Source organism: Crocodylus siamensis, chromosome 2, assembly GCF_052110815.1.
Source record: "Crocodylus siamensis isolate JL-2025a chromosome 2, ASM5211081v1, whole genome shotgun sequence".
Taxonomy (NCBI): Eukaryota; Metazoa; Chordata; order Crocodylia; family Crocodylidae; genus Crocodylus; species Crocodylus siamensis.
In genome coordinates this window covers 9,917,152-9,934,005 of record NC_143396.1, presented here as the reverse complement: position 1 = coordinate 9,934,005, position 16,854 = coordinate 9,917,152, and the positions used below count along the sequence as shown (strand labels likewise).

At 51.1% G+C, this 16,854-nt stretch overlaps 1 long non-coding RNA gene across 1 annotated transcript in view; it reads left to right on the top strand.

The window, feature by feature from the left end:
• The first annotated feature begins 281 nt into the window (after positions 1-281).
• LOC149869861 (uncharacterized) overlaps positions 282-16,854 on the top strand; it is a 46,254-nt gene continuing 29,681 nt past the window's right edge. Inside the window, exon 1 of the long non-coding RNA XR_016440641.1 lies at positions 282-928. This is a non-coding gene — a long non-coding RNA (uncharacterized LOC149869861). The remainder of the gene's footprint in view (positions 929-16,854) is intronic.

The window sequence follows — 16,854 nt, the reverse complement described above, 5'->3', positions numbered from 1 at the left end:
CTCTGCCTCCTCCTGGCTACCATCTTCTAGTCAAGCCCCAACCACCTATGTCCTAGTTGTATCCCTGGCTCATTAAATCATAGCAAATGAAGGTGGAAGGGAGCTCAGGAGGTCACATCTACTCCAACCCCCTGCTTCAAGCAGGACCAGCCCCAACTACATCATCCCAGCCGAGGCTTTGTCTACCTGGGTCTTCAACACCTCCAAGGGTGGAGATTGCACCACCTCTCTGGTTAACCTTGTTCTAATACTTCACCACCCTCCTAATAAAATTTTTTTCCCCCTAATATCCAACCTCAACTTCCCTTGCTGCAACTTGAGCCCATTGCTCCTCATCCTACCATCTACCACCACTGAGAACAGCCCAGATCCATCCTTTTTGCAACCAAAGTTGAACGAAATAACCAAAGTGTATTTATGGTCATGCAGTTTAGTGCTTAGATTTAGTTTGGTCATGCAGTTTAGTGCTTAGATGCCAAGAGGATTGTCCTAGGTAGACAGATAAAGTCTTCCTCTACACCACTGTACATCCAGGGCAGATTTACCAATCCCAATAACCTCGGGTGCAGTTGGAAGCAGAAGCCATCCGAATGCTCTGGCACTGGCCATGGCAATGATAGAGAGAAACAACCGTATTGATGCCTATAAACAAAAGGCATTGTTTGAATGTACTTGAGGATTTTCCTGGAGCCGGCATCGAGTTTCAGGCTTCCTGCTACTAAGTAAACGCTGCCCGATAGGCGCGAGCCGCTGCTGTCTGGAGTGTGCAGGGAGAGGAATTGTTAGTATGTCAAAAATGCAACAGCCCTTTGCCTTCCCCGCAGCATCTCAGCTTCGCCTCGCCTTGAACCGGGGTCCAGCGAGCAAAACAGGGCCAAGGAGAAGTGCCAATGCTAGCTCTGTGGCATGTGGAAGACCTGATGCCAAGGTGAGAGATCAGTGGGTTTATCGCCTTCATAGGATGCCCATGCATCTGTGCTATTCAGGGTGCATGGAAATGGGGGGGTGGATTGCAATGTGGGGCCAGCGGGCTGTGCCAGTGCTCCTGCTGGGGCTCAAACCTGGGGATTCCTGGCTAGAGGGTCTTGCCCCCCACTCAGGGTCAGGCGGATGGGCAGGTTTGGGGTCAGGAGGCAATTTTACCCCATGGCCACATTAGTAAGGGCTGGGGAGGGTGGTTTGCCGCTCTTTATAGCCGTGGGGCACGGCCTCTGCCTGGGATCTCTTGAGCATATATGATCAACCTTTGCAACAGCAGGATGTTGGCTGCTGGGGTCACCCTGCTTCACCTGTGCTCACTTAGGATGCTGTCTTGCAGGTTTGTCAGGGATGACTGTGTCGTTGTGCTAACGGAGGTGTCTGGGATGGCTTAGACAGGGCTGATCCTGCCTCAGGACTAGATGGAGATCCCTTTCAGCACTACTTTTCTATGTGTAGCCTGGGGGTACTCTGGCATGTACCCCCTCCCCAGTTGAAGGGGATTGGAGGCAGGCAGGTGTGCTAGGGGTAGAAACTGTTGGCATTGCACAGTTTCTCTCCATCCCCAGGGGGCCAGGCCAGGCCAATCAGAGATTAACTAGATACAAATTTATTAATATTTACAAATTCCTTAAAAGGTAAATATATATATATTTAAAAAGATATCTATCTATCTATCTACATATACACACACATACACATATACACACACACATATATATACATATATATATACATACACACACACACGCACGTGCACACACATACACACACACACACGCAAAGCCCCCCAAGGCCACCGGCTCCTCTTGGGCTGCTGACGGCCCTGGGCACTGTTGCATGCACTGAGGGCTTTGCCTTCTGCTAGGGGTTGGAGGCCCGGACCCTCCGTGCAGCGCAGTCTGCACCGAGCCGCTGACTCAGTGCCAGTGGCTGTAGACCCGAGTCGCCCTGAGTGGCTCTCAGGGGACCCGATCCCTCTCAGTTCGCTCCGTGCCGCACTGTCTGCCAAGTCCTCACTTGCCAGGGAGTGGGGACCTGAGCTGCCCCATGTGGCTCCTGGAGTCCCAGCTCCACGCACTGTCCCATGCACCGACTGGGGATGCAGAAGCAAGCTGCCTTGCGCAGCTCCGTGCACCAATCTGTGTGCCGATGCCGCGCTTCTCAGCGGCGGGGCTGCAGGTTGCGGCCACTTGCTGCTCCCGTCCGATGAGGAGGGTCTTCAAGCACTTGGGGGGCCACAGCTCCGTCCTTGCTGGCCAGCTCTTGCCAGCCCGTCTTTTGCCTGGACCTCTTCTTCGTCCCTCAACGCAGCCATTCACGTGCTGGGCACGCTGCTCTTTTATTCTTTCCTGTGGCTCCGCCCCAGATTGCCATTGGACCAATCAGGTTGAAGCAAGGCACAGTCTTCAACCAGGTCCAGGCAAGTCCCTCCCCAGCAGTCGCGTGATTGGTGGAAATTCTCCATCAATCACAAGCCTGGTGTGCTGGACTGCTATCGCTAAGCCCACCACATATGCTTCTATTGTGACGCTAGGCACAAGGAAGAGCATTTGGGTCTGGCTTTGTGTGCCTTGGGTGTGCAGCATAAGCTGGGGGGGAGCTGGTTTGTGCACCAGAGCCAATGCAAACTGAGGTCCTTATCTTTGCTGCTTTGTGCTCAACCCCTTTTCATCCCTCCTAGTGCATACACTGCGCTCATCTGGGGCTTCTGTTGCGTGCCAAGCACTGGCTGCACAAGGAAGGCCTTGAACCTGGATCTCCCTAGGGGCAGATCCAAGGGGCAGTGGCCTCTGCTTTCAGTCTTGCTCTACCCAAACTGTAAAACAAACTTTGGGGCAGTGACAGCAGCATTTCCAGGCAGGCAGCACTGACTTTGTGGCTCATTACAATCTACTTGACTTCTCCTAAACTCTCCATCCCACAGGTGTTAACAGTCCTCTCTCCTTTTTTAATGGTCTGAACCTGATCAAGTCATTTTTCTGCAATCCTGCTGTCTGTTAGCTGCACCTTGTGAAGTAGCTCCTATTTCACAGCCCTGCAGGCTGTTTTAAACTAGCTGAAAACATTAACTCAGGTGTGGACGTAATGTTCAGCGAAGCGTTGGATGCACTGTCCAGGTGCTCTGGAAGGCTGGACTTCATTTTATGAATCTGAAGGAGTTGTGTGTTCAGTTCTCATGACTATAGGACAAAAGAAACAACATCTTGTATTTATTTTTGCCTGGTTTGTTGGGTTTTTGAATACATGACATATGATATAGCTAATTAGCACACATTCCAATTAAGTTGTACATTTTTTTTTTGCTTCAATCATAAATGGAATAATACAGCACTAGGCCCCTGGCATATTAGTAACACTTTTCATTTCTTTATACCTGGAGAAAAATGTGTGTTGTGTTATATAGAATTGTAGACAGGTCACTGGGCTTCAGGAGCTGGCCTGAAAGGGAGGACATCCAGGCCTGAAGGAGGTAGCTGAAGTTAGCTTTGTCTGTAGGCTGGTGGGCTGAAATGGAGCACGGATAAGTCTCCATCTATCTTAGGGCTCTAGGGGCTTGCCCCTTGTTGTAGCATCTGGGCATCTTCCTTGTAAAAAATCAAGAGCAATAGCAACATTGCAAGGACAAGTAAAGGTGTCTAGCACCACTTCAGACTTTCAGTGAAACATTTGCTTGCTGTCAGGAGGGAATTCGCTCTCCCCCACTCCACCCCGGTCAGATTGGTGCAGACTGGGCATGTCTACATGTGCATTTACACCAGCTTAAATTTACTGCTCAGTAAATTACTGCACAGTAAGCGGGAATAGAGGAAACGCCCTGTTGAACCTGGTCCTGGCCACAGGCAACGACCTGGTCAGGGGCCTCCAGGTCCTCGACCACCTGGGAGATAGCCATCATCGCTTGCTGGCATTCACCATCCAGCGCAGGGTGTCAAGGGCCTGCAGCAAGATGGTAGCCCTAGACTTCAAGAGGGCCAACTTCAACGAGTTGAGGAGATTGGTTAAAGAGGTCTGCTTTCTCCTCTGGTGTAACCACCAGATTGCCCAGTGTACTTTGCAGGGGCCCCATGTTTCCCGGTGCCTTCTTCATCCTCCCTATATATTTGAAAAAGGACTTTTTATTATCCTTGATCTTGGATGCTAGTCCTAGCTCTATGTCCACCTTAGCTTTCCTGACATCCCCCCTACAGGCCCAAGCAGAGGCAGGTGTCGCCGTGGATGTAGTCTTTCTGGACTTCAGCAAGGCCTTTGACACCGTCTCCCACCCCATCCTCATTAAAAAATTGGGCGACTGTGGCATTGATCCTACATAGTCAGATGGATTGCAGATTGGCTGAAGGGTCGCCCTCAGAGGGTGATGGTGGACAGGTCATATTCAGCCTGGGGAGAAGTGGGCAGCGGAGTCCTCCAGGGCTCGGTCCTTGGAACCGCGCTGTTCAATCTCTTTATCAGCGATTTGGAAGACGGGGTGAAAAGCACCCTGTTTAAATTCGCTGATGATCCCAAAATTTGGGATGAGGTGAGCACACTAGTGGGGAGGGAAAGACTGCAGCAAGACCTGGATAGGTTACAGGGGTGGGCTAGCAAAAACAGGATGTGTTTCAACACTGACAAGTGCAGGGTGCTGCACGTGGGCAGTAGTAACCAGCAGCACACTTATAAGATGGGAAACTCCCTTCTTGAGAGCACGGAGGCAGAAAAGGATCTTGGAGTCATTATTGACTCCAAGATGACCGTGGGCCGACAATGTGAGGTCACAGCTGGCGGGGCTAACCGCACCTTGTCACGCATCCACAGATGCATCTCGAGCAGGGCCAGGGAGGTGATCCTCCCCCTCTATGCGGCACTGGTCAGGCCGCAGCTGGAGTACTGCATCCAGTTCTGGGCGCCGCACTTCAGGAGGGATGTGGACAACATGGAGAGGGTGCAGAGGAGGCCACTCGCATGATCCGGGGACTACAGGGCAGACCCTACATTGAAAGACTGCGGGACCTAAACCTGTTCAACCTTCACAAGAGAAGGCTGAGGGGAGACCTGGTGACCATCTATAAGCTCACTAGGGGGGACCAGAAGGGTTTGGGGGAGACACTGTTTCCCCTAGTGCCCCCCTGGCATGACAAGGAACAATGGACACAAGTTATTAGAAAGTAGGTTTAGATTAGACATCCGCAAGAACTACTTCACAGTCAGGGTAGATAGGAGCTGGAACCAACTTCCTAGGGAAGTGGTGCTGGCTCCTACCCTGGGGGCTTTAAGAAGAGGCTTGATGACTACCTGGCTGGACTCATTTGAGTCCAGGCTTTTCATAGTTTCATAGTTTCTAGGGTCAGAAGGGACCTGAGCAGATCATCTAGTCCGACCCCATGCCATGGCAGGAAAGAGTACTGGGGTCAAACGACCAGAGCAAGATGTTCATCTAACCTCCTCTTAAAACGCCCCAGGGTAGGAGCCTGCACCACTTCTCTTGGAAGCTGGGTCCAGATCCTAGCCACCCTGACTGTGAAGTAGCACCTCCTGATATCTAGCCTAAATCTCCCCTCTGCCAGCTTGTGACTGTTATTCCTGGTCACTCCTGGCGGTGCTCGGGAGAACAGTGACTCCCCCAATGCCTGCTGATCCCCCCTGACTAGTCTGTAACAGGCCACAAGATCCCCCTCAGCCTTCTCTTGTGGAGGCTGAACAGGTTCAGGTCCCGTAGCCCCCCCAGGCGGGGCTTCGGACTTGAAGATCTACAAGGTCCCTTCGACCTGACTTCTATGATTCTCTGATTCTATGGATAGGCCAGCGTCTAAATGCACAGGCCTCAAAGCACATTACAGTTAGTCCCAAGTCAGTCTGCACACATGGTGTTACTGTGCAGTAAGGCATCTACAAGTACATGTACGTTACTGCGCAGTAAATAAATGGCCGTAAATTTGATACCTGCATGATTCAGATATCAAATTTATACTCAAGTTGGTGTAAGTTGCCATATTTACTGTGCAGTACAGGCGTGCATGTACAGATGTGTGCCCATACTGTGCAGTAATTTTTGTTACTGCGCAGTAAATGCACACACGTAGACGCACCCACTGGGGTGGGTTTTAGTCTTCCTCTGTAGTGGGGGCATGGTGACTACCTGGGACCTCTTGAATATATATTAACAATGTTTCATAGAAGCAAGACATTGACTGTTGTGGTTCCTCTGCTTTACCTGTGGCAGGCTAGGGTGTTCAGTCTGCGTTGCGTCAGGATTGTTCTATGGGACAATATGATCATGCCTCAGGCAGGGGGTTGAACTAGATGTGACCTCTGAAGGTCCCTTCCAGCCCCACATCTCTATGATTCAAGCCAAGGTCTTGCTGATGTCAGCAAGAGGGGGCAGAGAGCAAAGCAAGGTGCCATGGGCTTTGATTTTGAGTGGGTGTGTCTACACAAGCATTTACACTGGCTTAAATTTACTGTGCACTAAATTACTGTGCAATAAGCGGGAATAGGCCAGCATCTACACATGCATGCATTAAAGCGCATTAACGCTGTGTGTGAACTGACTTGGGACTAAAGTTAGTCCCAAATCAGTCCACACACACACAGTGTTACTGCGCAGTAAAGTATCTATCTATATGTGCATTGCTGTGCAGTAACTAAGCAGGTGTAAATTTGATACCTACATGATGCACATATCATTCATGCTCAAGTTGGCATAAGTTGGCATATTTACCGCGCAGTATGGGAGTGCACATGTAGAAGCGTGCCCACACTGGACAGTGATTTCAGTTACTGTGCAGTAAATGTGCACATGTAGACACACCCAGTGAGTCTTAGCCTTGGAAGAGATGAGACCTACATTGACACCTGCTAGAGAAGATGCTGACGATGCCGTGTTACAGTGTGGGGTGGGGTACAGGTTACAGGTGATCTGGCTTTTTATTATGAGAACTCTGGTACCTTTGAATGAGATGAGCTTCCTTTCCAAAAGCAGCCTAGCCAAGGCAGCCACAAGGCAAAAGGGAAGGAGGGTATGAGACAGGGGAAGGTATGAGCTGATTCAATGGTCAGAAGCTGAGGAGTGACCTAGGAGCCAAAGCAATGGGCTGAAATGCAGGAGACCTGGACGGTCTGGCTTTTGCCACCTACCTGCTGGCTGTCAGTTTCCCCCTATGTCAAATGAGGATGATGATGTCTTGCTCTGTAAAAAGGTTTGATACCTGTGCCGCCTAAGAGCTAGGTCCTGCTACAAGCGAGAACTTCTCAGATGAGAAATAAGGTACCAGTTGTTGAGTGAGGACAACCATAGGAGCAATTTTCCTAGGAATTCATAGAATCATAGAAAATTCAGGTGGGAAAGGAGCTCAGGAGGTCACATCTAGTCCAACCCCCTGCTCCAAGCAGGACCAGCCCCAACGAAATCATCCCAAGGCTTTGTCTACCTGAGTCTTATACACCAGCAAGGATGGAGATTCAGGGGATTTGCAGGCTCTGATGTGGCCTAGCTCAATTATGAAGTGGAGGATTGATGCACAAGTCATAGGAAGGGGGGTTCTCTAGTCTGTATTATGCAGGAGGACAGAAGGGATGAACAAAAGATATCTTGCTGGGATCCTATGTCCCCAGCTGACTTCCTGCTCTTGGGGCAGGGGGCTGGACTTGATGATCTCCCAAGGTCCCTTCCAGCCCTCTAGTGCCTATGACATCTATTACATCTATGAAAGCAGTGCTTTCTGGCTTTCAAGCCTGCAAATGTTAACTATTGATGTGAGATAGTGCTTATGCTAAGCAAGGCCTAGCATTAAGAACAATGCACTAAAACTCCCAGAATGCTTCAAGGAGGTTGAGGAGTCAGCGATTGACATTCTGGTAATCACTTTCTGACCCTTAGATAAAAATGCTGACCTTCTGACCCTTGAACAATGATAAAAATTGCAGCTTATATTGTCAAAACAGGAAACCGTATGGCTAAACCACAATGACGAAAAACCGCATATTATGTAAGCCTTGACATTTTAACCCTGCTAAAAACATAAGAAACATAAAGGTCATTAAGAATTAGCATAAGAAATATAAAGGTCATTAAGAATTAACATAAGTAGCGTAAAAATTATAATACAAAGCGTATCACCTGATATTATAATATCTATAAGTTGACTAAATAACCAATAGAAGTAAAAATTAGAAATGCATATGTATAAGTGTTATCATATGTAACTAATAGTAAAGTTATGTTAGATGCCTCACTTCCACCATGGGGACAGTGTTGTATCTTTTGTCTAAAAAAAGATAAGGGACTCCTTTTAAATGAGCTGTTGACCAGTTCTGAGACTACTGAATCAGGCAGCCGCACCTAGCCTCCGGGTTAGAGAGCAGGGGCTTGATTTGGGAACCTTGTGAACCAACAGACCTCCTTTAGTTTATGACTTTGTGAAACAATAAAAGTTTTAAATTGAACATCCAGGTCTGAGCCTGTGCTTAATTCAGTCCTTATATAATTTGGCATCGAACTCACACAATTAATACTATTAATTAGTTAATGACTATAATTACTGACTTTTAATTACATCCCCTGGGGGCCACAGGGGTTTTGCGGGTCTTTGCTGGTTGCCACAGTGGGTTGGGAGGGATTTCCGTCTCTCCCCCATTTCTGCTGCGTGAGCCAGGTGTGTTTTTGAAGCCTTCTTCAGAGGTGCTGGGTGCCAGCTGCAGCCCAGGATGGGGATGGGGACTAGGCTGTGCTCCTGCTCCTGCTGGGACTCAAACCATGGTGGTCCTGGCTAGGGGGGTTTCCCCTCCACTCAGGCTCAGACCAATGCCAGATTTGGGGTCAAGAAGGATTTTTACCTCTTGGTCAGATTGGTACAGACTGGGGTGAGGGAGGGTGGGGGGTTGCCTTCCTCTGCAGCAGGGGCATAGCCTCCACATGGGATCTCTTGAGCATCTATGAACAACCTTTTACACAAGTGGGACATTGGTCACTGTGCCCCACTCCCCTATTTTACTAGCAGCAAGTTTGGGTTGTGTGTGGTAGTTTTACTAAGAGTTTAGACGATGGATGTATCAAGGTCACGTCTACTCAAGACAGGCTCATCCTTGACTGAACCATCCCAGTCAAGGGCCTGCCTAAACTCCTGGAAACTTCCAGGGATGGGGACTCTCTGGGGGCCTTTTTAATGCCTGACCACCCACAGACTCAGCGAGTTCCTCCTCATCTCCAACCTCAGTGTCCGCTGCTGCAGCTTGAGCCCATTGCTCCTCGTCCTGTCTCCTACAGTCACAGAGAAGAGCCCATCTTCATCCTCCCTGCCATCGCCCTTCAGGGATTTGCAGCCTGTGACCAAATCCCACCTCAGTCTTCTCTTCTCTGGACTGAATCATCCTAGGTCATGCAGCCCCTTCTCCTAAGCCATGCTTCCCAGGCCTCGAATCATGTGTGTGGCTCTCCACTGGACTCTTTCTAATTGGGGTCCATCTTTCCTGAAGTGCGTGATCCAAAACCAGACACAGGACTCCCGGGGAGGCCTCTGGAGCAGCAGAATCACTTCCCTTGACTTGCAAGTGATGCTCCTGTTTATACAACCCAGGAGGCTCTTGGCTTTTTATTTTTTGCAGCAAGAGCTCACAGCTGGCTCCTATTCAGCGTATGGTCCAGTGTATCCCCCAGGTCCTCCTTTGCACTATGGCAGCCTAGCCAGTCATTCCCCATTCATCTTTTATGCTTTCCACGGGATATTTTTAAATACCTCAAGGACTCATTTTGTGACCAAAATCAGCCGAGCTTGGTCTTCGGGCCAGCTTGTGGTGCAAATACCACGAGAAAGCTGGAGTGTGTGTTATGTTTGCTCTCCAAATAGCTGAGAGGCAAGGAAATCTACTGCAAACACAGACCGAAATACATTTGGGCTCCAGCAGCAACCTGAGGGCTCATTGCAAAGCACAGGGAGCTCTTCAAGTCACCGTGGAAATGCGGCCGCTTCTGAGGTGGAACGTGCCCGCTGTTTCAAAGCATCTTGCAAACTCTCAGCTGTCGTCACCTGGTGTGGAGTGACCTTAGCTTTCTATCTCTCCTCCGGCATTGCAGTGCTGTCCCCTCATTCCCCCGCACTTAGATGTGCGTGGCATTATGGGACGTGCATGCTAACCGGCCTGACCAAGCGTGCAAGGCGAGACAGAGCCGGCCGCCAGGCCTGATCTAAACCACATTAGCAACCGCCACCTGGCAGGCCCTAGTCTCCCAGTGTGAACGAAGGGTGCGGGGATCTGGCGTCCGTCATCAGCCTGTGCAGCCTGCGCTGATGTGGACTTGGACTCCCCTCGCCTGCTGGAGGAGCCCCCGGATTTGTGCCGTCTGCTCCCAGCGGCCATCCATCAGCTCCCCAGGACGGTCCCCATCCCCCCCTGCCCTGGATCCATGCAGCGTCCAGCACAGCTGTTGCAAAGCTCATCCGTTCTCCCGCCGACCCCTCCACAGAAGCACAGACTGTTGTAAGGAAGGAAAAAAAGAAAGCAAAATCCCGTGGCTCCAAGAGTTCAATCAGGAGACACATTCGGTCTTGTAACACACCCGTGGCAGGCACCCAAGCCCGGGTGACCTAGGGGCTACTCCCCCATTGGGGTTCGCCTTGCACTAACCACCCCGCTCCTTCCAGATGGGACCAGCAGCATCCTGCCTGCTCTCCCACCTCGCGGTCCAGCGGCCCGTGCATCCGTGGCGGCATACGCCGCGCCCCCTCCGCGCACCGCGCTCAGGCTCCACGCGTCTCTCCTGCAGGCACTGAGCTCATCCCTCTTTCATTACATAGTTTGTTTTTCCTTTTCCCAAGCCGCTGACATGCAGATTTATGGCCAAATGTCAAGTACTCCGGGTCTTGGCCCGGTTCTGTGTACCCTGGGAAACCTCTGGAAAATGAATTTCAGGCTGAGATTCATCTGTGGCATATTCAGCTCCTTGCTGTTAGCACCCTTCAGAAGAGCTGAGCTCCAGCCAGGGTTTGCTTTTTGTTGTTATTCCCCACCTCCCTCCTCTCCTTTCTCCAGTGCAAATGTCTGAAGGAATCTCAACCTCTTCTCCTGTCTGTTCCTGGCCCTTTCCATCATCTGATCCCCGTCGGTACTAAATCTGCCCGCGCCCTCATAAAGTGGGCTCCGGCGGGCGCTCCTGGGATTCCCTTCCCCGGCAGAAGACGATGGGTATCGCCGCTAGCAGCTCTTAATTCAGGCGCGTCCCGAGACTTGGCTACCGTCGCTCAATTCTCACCGGTCTTTGTGTGGAAATTCCTTCAAAAGCTGAAGAGCAGTTTGCTGCCAGCCACGGAGGTAATGATCCAGAACTAGAGTCACCACATTCACGGATAGTTTAACAACTTTATTTTATTTCCAGCGTAGTTCGCTCCTGCGGCAGCTTTCGGAGATCCCAGCTTCAGACTGGGAGCTCCGCTTTCACCTGCAAAGGTTAAATGTGGGTTTTGCTCGGCGCTTATTTTCAAGGGTTTTGACACAAAAAAGAACTTAAGCTGCCTGTGCCCAGACCCCTTTGCATCCTGGAAAGATGCAAATCAATAGCTTTCCTGTTCTTTTTTTTTAGGCCCCATTTATAATGGTGGACGTGATTCTTCGTTTGACCTGCACCTTGCAAAACCAGGCAAGTGAAAAAAGGCTACTGGACCCGAATGGATGGTAGTGACATAAAGTCTATACCAGTGTAGGTCCTTTGGAAAGAGAATCAAAGAATCACAGGAAATTCAGGTTGGAAAGGACCTCAGGAGGCCAAATCTAGTGCAACCCCCTGCTCCAAGCGGGACCAGCGCCAACTATACCACCCCAGACGAGGCTTTGTCTAGTTGGCCGGGATGATACAACCACGCATGGCTTGAATGGCCTGCTTTCAAGGTTTCCCTTTCTCAGACCCTGTCTTTAGCCTTTATTTATGCCAATAACTGCTCTCAACCCAGCAAGACCCAGACCACTTGACTTAGGCAGACCCAAATAGCTCGGATAGGGATGATCGTGCCTGAGACACGAGATTGACCTATGGACGTCCCTTCCAGCCCTACTTCTCTATGAAATAGCCCTGTGGCTGCCTGCTGGGATTCAACCCTGAGATTATAAACTCTTCTAGACCGGGGACCATGTTTTCACCATAGCCCATGAAGAACCCCATGCACTGTTGGTCCCAAACCCATCGTAGCAAGCTTCAAGTCTCCAGGTGGGCCACCCTGTGTGCACAGGGCTATCACTTTATGTGGGAAGGGAGAGGCACTGAAAGGATATGGAGAAGTCCACATCAGTAGCCAGGTTGTGACCCATCAGTTCTGTAGCCAACGCAAGAGATGCAATCATTGACTTTCTGTCTGAGGCTGGCACACATTTAAATGCCTTGGCAACATAGGGGAGCACTGGGGAGGCAGAGATGTAAAACTAAGATGCAAGCATTTAGGATTACTCAGCAATGCACAGACATTTCTACAAGAGCATTGAGACTGCTACAGGCTTGGGACCAACTATGTAAGCAGCAGCTCTGCAGAAAAGGACCTGGGGGTGACAGGGGACAAGCAGCAGTGTGCCCTTGGTGCCAGGAAGGCGACCGGCATCCTGGGCTGCATCGGTAGGAGCGCTGCCAGCACATGGAGGGCAGTGATTCTTCCCCTCTATTTGGCACTGGGGAGGCCACATCTGGAGTCCTGGGTCCAGCTGTGGGCCCCCCCCAGTACAGAAAGGATGTGGACACATTGGAGAGAGTCCAGCGGAGGGCAATGAAAATGGTTTGGTGGCTGGGGGACAGGACTGGTGAGAAAAGACTGAAGGAAATGGGCTGATTTAGCCTGCAAAAGAGAAGACTGAGGGGGGATTTGATAGCAGCCTTCACCTCCCTGTGGGGGGCCTGCAAAGAGGATGAGCTGGACTGTCCTCAGTGGGGGCAGATGACAAGACAAGGAGAAATGGGCTGAAGCTGCAGCAAGGGAAGCTGAGGTTGGATATTGGGAAAAACTTTCTCATGAGGAGGGTGGTGAAGCACAAGACGTTACCCGGAGAGGCGGTGCAGTCTCCATCCTTGGAGGTGTTGAAGACCCGGGTAGACCAAGCCTTGGCTGGGATGATGGAGTTGGGGCTGGTCCTGCTTGGAGCAGGGGGGTGGACTGGATGTGACCCCCTGAGGTCCCTTTCAACCCTCATTGTCTGGGATTCTGGATCTGTCCCAATTCAAGCAGAGCCAGCCTTTGAAAGACCAGAACAAGGCATCAAACTCTTCTCCCTTTCAGAGCCCAGCAGGATACCAAGCCTACTCCATCAGCATGGTCTATGACTGAAGGGGCATGGGAAAAGCAACCAATTTAGGCACATAAAGGCTGGAAAGTTCCCCCACAAACCTAAAGAAGGGTGCTTTGGATTCGGAATCAAATCTCTCCCAATGTTATGGTTGGACCAATAAAAGGTATCACCCCCAAACCCCGTGCTTCTCTGATACATGAAGAGCGACTTTGAATGTTCCTTCACCCAAAATCAGCCTGGATCAAGTCTTTCTTTGCTTTTGGAAGATAAAAGTGGAATTGGAAAGTCAGGCATCTGTAAGGTGCTCGGGCTAGGTCTGCGGCGGGCTTTGATCACTATTATTTCCTTAAAATCACGGGGACAGAATGAGTGTCGCCTCACTGCAGTCAAGGGGCCGCACTCCCAGGTGATCTTTCTGCTGACTTTGCTGAAGCTGAGCTGAGAGATGCCCGCTGGTGGTCAGGGCCTTATATTTGCCCATCTGGTTGGGATTCCTGCCCTTGCTCCATGTCCTGAGTGCTTGGGAGGCGTTGCTGGCTCAGAAGGGTCGTTAAAAATAGCAAGGACATGGTGTTGGATGGCAGCCTTTGCTCCCAGCGGCCCCTGACCCCACATTGTACCGGGGGGGGAACAAGTTCTTCCACCTCCGCGAGTAGGGTGACCCATGCACTGTCCCAGCAGCCGTGTGGCCTCGGGAAGGCAGCATCGTCCAAGGTGCAGTCTGATCCAGGAACCAAGAAAAAAAGGGACTTGGATACGGGGCTGCTGGATGCTGCTGCCATCATTGTCTTCTGTACATATTTTATCACTGTGTTCTTGTTGCTTCCATCATTGTCCTCACTTTCCCTATCACTGCCATTACTGGCTCTGGGTCCTGTTCCTAGAGCAACACCTGAGCGTGCCAGGAGCTGTATAAACTCAACTGATCCTTGCCCCGGTGAACTTAGGATAAAAGTCAAGGGACTACAGATGGATGCAGGCAGACCGGGCAGTGCGGGGAACCCGTGCACTAAGACTGGTCGTCACGATGGTTGAAACAATGAATGAGAAGCCTAATGCATGTTAATTTTTTTTTGTTGGTGAGTGTTAAGGAGAGGTTGAGGAGTTAGGGCTTCATTGCGTATAGGGAGTTCCCCAAGGGTGAGAGGCAGCCCGAGAGCAAACACAAAGGGGCTCTCTTGCAAAATAAATTAGTAGGGACTGAGGCCCGCACCATGAGCCAACGAGGGCAGATCAGTAACGAAGAACAGCAATAGGTCAGGAGGGGCCAGGTTGCGAAGGGCCTGTTATCAAATCACCCTTCAGCCTTCTCTCCTCCAGACTAAATAGCTCGCCCTGTCCTCATTAGTCTTGCTTTCCAGGTCCCTTCTCAGGATGTGTGGCTTATGCACCCCTGAGGACACGTTAGTCTCTAAGGACCCATCCTCGAAGGAAGATCACAACGCAGGACCGAAAGGGACCTTCTGGGTCATCACCTGCACCACATCCTATAATCTCATTGACAAACCAATCAAACTCCATCTGCAAACTACTGTATTTAGTCCCGTGCCCTGCAGAACCCTTTTCCCAAAAAATGAACCATCCCAAATGGGCACGTGTATTTTAAGTCTGGACCCTAATTTCCTCCCTAGCATGGATGCATGGGGATGGCATAATGGCTGCCAGGGGCTGTGCTGCCTTCCCACCTCCATTTCTGAAGGGCAAGGTCCGGTCCTCAGCATCCCTCACCCTCTCCTTCCAGCTCCAAAGCTCAAGCTGTCACAACTGCTGCCCAGTTGCACCGCTCCTGCCTGCACCCGGCCATGGTGAGCCCATGCTGTGGTTTGGAAAACTCTAGAAAAATCTTTTTTATTTCTTTTTTTCATTCTCCTTTTTGAAAACAAAGTGGGGGTATGTTGTATGTGAGAAAGTACGGTACTCTGCTTGTATGTCTCCAAATCCTATGGGACACTGGAGCAGAAAGTTGTTATTGCAGGAATGAGGAACCTCATCCTAATTTCCAGCCCCTCGTTGTTCCCAAAGCTTTGAACCCAGAGCCACCCACCCACCGCACATGGAAACATGTGCCCGAGCTGCAGCAGCCTGTCGATCCTGGACTGGCCTCGTCAGCTGTCTTCAGCCCTTCTGATAACACACCCATGGAAGACGAGCATCCTTGACTTATGCACCACTGAGGACATCATCAGCCTCTAAGGAACCATCATCATCACATTTCTTTTCTCGGTCATGCCCATTTCAATCAAACATGAGGTTTTCGAACCAAACCACCCTCCCAAATTTGTCTGTAGAGACCTCTTGGAAGGAAACTGGAGCCTTGAATCACTGGCTATACTTCAATCCGAAACTGGGGAGCAGCCAGGAAGGATGTATAAGGCCCCATGCACGTTGAACTGGGGTGTCCTGCTTCTTCTAGCCCAGTGACCCCAATGACCATATGGGGTGTCATAGTTTCATAGTTTCTAGGGTCTGAAGGGACCTGAGCAGATCATCGAGTCCGACCCCCTGCCATGGCAGGAAAGAGTACGGGGGTCAAACACCCCCAGCAAGGTGTACATCTAACCTGCTCTTAAAGCCCCCCAGGGTAGGAGCCAGCACCACTTCTCTTGGAAGCCGGTTCCAGACCCTAGCCGCCCTGACAGTGAAGTCGCGCCTCCTGATATCTAACCTAAACCTCCCCTCTGCCAGCTCGTGACCGTTATTCCTGGTCACTCCTGGCGGTGCTCGGGGGAACAGGGACTCCCCCAGTGCCTGCTGATCCCCCCGACTAGTTTGTAACAGGCCCCTAGATCCCCCTCGGCCTTCTCTTGTGGAGGCTGAACAGGTTCAGGTCCTGTAGCCTCTCCTCGTAGGGTCTGCCCTGCTGTCCCCTGACCATGTGAGTGGCCTCCTCTGGACCCTCTCCATGCTGTCCACATCCCTCCTGCAGTGTGGCACCTAGACCTGGATGAAGTCCTCCAGCTGCGGCCTGACCAGTGCCGCATAGAGGGGGAGGATCACCTCCCTGGACCTGCTCGAGATGCATCTGTGGATGCAGGGCAAGGTGCGGTTGGCCTTCCTGACCGTGTCCCCACACTGCCGGCCCATGTTCATCTTGGCATCAATGATGACTCCAAGATCCTTTTCTGCCTCTGCCCTGACGAGAAAGGAGTCCCCCAGCCTGTAGGTATGGTGCCAGTTGTTCCTCCCCAGGTGCAGCACCTTGCACTTGCTGGTGTTGAATCCCATCCTGTTCTCGTCCGCCCACCCTTGTAGCCTGTCTAGGTCTGATTGCAGCCTATTTCTCCCTTCTAGCACGCCCACGTCCCCCCACATCTTAGTGTCCTCAGCAAATTTGAACAGGGTGTCATGCTTCTTCTAGCCCAATGACCCCATTGACTATATGGGGTGCTATGCTTTTCTAGCCCAAAGACCCCGATGACCATAGGGGGTGTCATGCTTCTTGTAGCCCAGCAGAATGATTCCCTCTCCTCCCTGTCTCCCCTCCAGTAACCACAGCGTGCGCAACAAAAGGGAACCAGGCGTCTGATGTGAGCCGATGCTCTTCCACCCAGGCTTCGATCTCACCCGCCTCGGAGGCCGGCAGCCCGTGTGACGGCCAGCAGCCTTGGTTTCCCAAGCCGCTGTCTCCTTCGTGCC